Genomic DNA, 2818 nt, shown 5'->3' with positions numbered 1-2818 from the left:
CAAATGTATGTGTTAACAGAATACCAAGCAAATAAACTTGGGAGAAGGGAGACAATTATTAGCTCTAAGTTAAGCAAGTTTACAAGAAAAAAACATAATCACAGAATACTCTAAGCTCACCTATGAATAATATTCATGAGACGCAAAAATGTAAATGCTGACTACTGCTTTAATGCTTACATCTAGAAAATAGAAAGAATTTAACAACTCAAAAATAAGAAAAACCACCCAAATTTTTAAATGGCATCTGCTTTTAAAATATGAGCAGACACCTCACCAAGGAAGATATTCTACTACTAGCTATTTGCCAAAGAAAAACATGAAAATATGTCTGGAGTAGCAGGCAAATTTGGCTTTGGAGTACAAATTGAATCAGGGCAAAGACTAACAGAGTTTTGCCAAGAGAACGCACTGGTCATAGCAAACAGCCTCTTCCAACAACACAGGAGAAGACTCTGCACATGGACATCACCAGATGGTCAACACCAAAATCAGATTGATTGTATTCTTTGCAGCCAAAGATTGAGAAGCTCTATAAAGTCATCAAAAACAAGACTGGGAGCCGACTGTGGCTCAGATCATGAACTCCTTATTCCAAAATTCAGACTTGAAGAAAGTAGGGAAAACCACTAGATCATTCGGGTATGACCTAAATCAAATCCCTTATGACTATACAATGGAAGTGAGAAATAGATTCAAGGGATTAGAGCTGATAGACAGAGTGCCTGAAGAACATTGGACGGAGGTTCCTGACATTGTACAGGAGGCAGTGATCAAGACCATCCCCAAGAAAAAGAAATGCAAAAAGGCAAAATGGTTGTCTGGGGAGGCCTTACAAATAGCTGAGAAAAGAAGAGAAGCTAAAGGCAAGGAAGATAAAGAAAGATATACGCATTTGAATGCAGAGTTCCAAAGAATACCAAGGAGAGAGAAGAAAGCCTTCCTCAGTGATCAATGCAAAGAGATAGAGGAAAACAATAGAATGGGAAAGACTAGAGATCTCTTCAAGAAAATTAGAGATACCAAGGGAATATTTCATGCAAAGATGGGCACAATAAAGGACAGAAATGGTATGGACCTAACAGAAGCAGACAATATTAAGAAGAGGTGCCAAGAATACATAGAAGAATTATACAAAAAAAGATCTTTATGATCCAGATAACCACAATGGTGTGATCATTCACCTAGAGCCAGACATCCTGGAATGTGAAGTCAAGTGGGCCTTAGAAAGCATCACTACGAACAAAGCTAGTGGAGGTGATGGAACTCCAGCTGAGCTATTTCAAATCCTAAAAGATGATGCTGTGAAAGTGCTACACTCAATATGCCAGCAAATTTGGAAAACTCAGCAGTGGTCACAGGACTGGAAAAGGTCAGTTTTCATTCCAATCCCAAAGGCAATGCCAAAGAATATTCAAACTACTGCACAATTGCACTCATCTCACATGCTAGCAAAGTAATGCTCAAAACTCTCCAAGCCAGGCTTCAATAGTACATAAACCCTGAACTTCCAGATGTTCAAGCTGGTTTTAGAAAAGGCTGTGGCGGATTCATGTTGATATATGGCAAAACCAATACAATATTGTAAAGTTAAAAAAAAATAAAGGAAAAAAGAAAAGAAAAGGCAGAGGAACCAGAGATCAAATTGCCAACATCCACTGAATCATCAAAAAAGCAAGAGGGTTCCACAAAAACATCTAGTTCTGCTTTATTGACTATGCCAAAGCCTTTGACTGTGTGGATCACAATAAACTGTGGAAAATCCTTCAAGAGATGGGAATACCAGACCACCTGACCTGACTCCTGAGAAATCTGTATGTAGGCCAAGAAGCAACAGTTACAACTGGACAGGGAACAACAGACTGGTTCCAAATCGGGAAAGGAGGACATCAAGGCTGTATATTGTCACCCTGCTTATTTAACTTATATGTAGAGTATATCAATAAAGCAGGTCAGGAAGCAACAATTAGAACTGGACATGGAACAACAGACTGGTTCCAAATAGGGAAAGGAGTACGTCAAGGCTGTATATTGTCACCCTGCTTATTTAACTTATATGCAGAGTACATCATGAGAAATGCTGAGCTGGAAGAAGCACAAGCTGGAATCAAGACTGCAGGGAGAGTGCTCGCTTCGGCAGCACATATACTAAAATTGGAACGATACAGAGAAGATAAGCATGGCCCCTGCGCAAGGATGACACGCAAATTCGTGAAGCGTTCCATATTTAAAAAAAAAAAAAAAAAGATTGCAGGGAGAAATATCAATAACCTCAGATATACAGATGACACCACCCTTATGGCAGAAAGTGAAGAGGAACTAAAAAGCCTCTTGATGAAAGTGAAAGAGAAGAGTGAAAAAGTTAGCTTAAAGCTCAACATTCAGAAAACAAAGATCATGGCATCTGGTCCCATCACCTCATGGCAAATAGATGGGGAAACAGTGGAAACAGTGTCAGACTTTATTTTTCTGGGCTCTAAAATCACGGCAGATGGTGACTGCAGCCATGAAATTAAAAGACGCTTACTCCTTGGAAGGAAAGTTATGACCAACCTAGATAGCATATTCAAAAGCAGAGACATTACTTTGCCAACAAAGGTTCGTCTAGTCAAGGCTATGGTTTTTCCAGTGGTCTTGTATGGATGTGAGAGTTGGACTGTGAAGAAAGCTGAGTGCCGAAGAATTGATGCTTTTGAACTGTGGTGTTGGAGAAGACTCTTGAGAGTCCCATGGACTGCAAGGAGATCCAACGAGTCCATTCTAAAGGAGATCAGTCCTGGGTGTTCTTTGGAAGGAATGATGCTAAAGCTGAAACTCC

The 2818-nt window shown here is 39.7% G+C and overlaps 1 non-coding gene across 1 annotated transcript; it reads left to right on the top strand.

The window, feature by feature from the left end:
• Nucleotides 1-2124: 2124 nt before the first annotated feature.
• On the top strand, nucleotides 2125-2231 carry LOC112447209 (U6 spliceosomal RNA). The gene has a single exon (XR_003035311.1). It is a non-coding gene; the product is annotated as a U6 spliceosomal RNA (small nuclear RNA).
• The last annotated feature ends 587 nt before the right edge of the window (nucleotides 2232-2818 follow it).

This window comes from Bos taurus, chromosome 6 (assembly GCF_002263795.3).
Source record: "Bos taurus isolate L1 Dominette 01449 registration number 42190680 breed Hereford chromosome 6, ARS-UCD2.0, whole genome shotgun sequence".
NCBI lineage: Eukaryota > Metazoa > Chordata > Mammalia > Artiodactyla > Bovidae > Bos > Bos taurus.
Note: the sequence above shows the minus strand (reverse complement) of the source record. Positions and strands in the feature narration are given on the sequence as shown.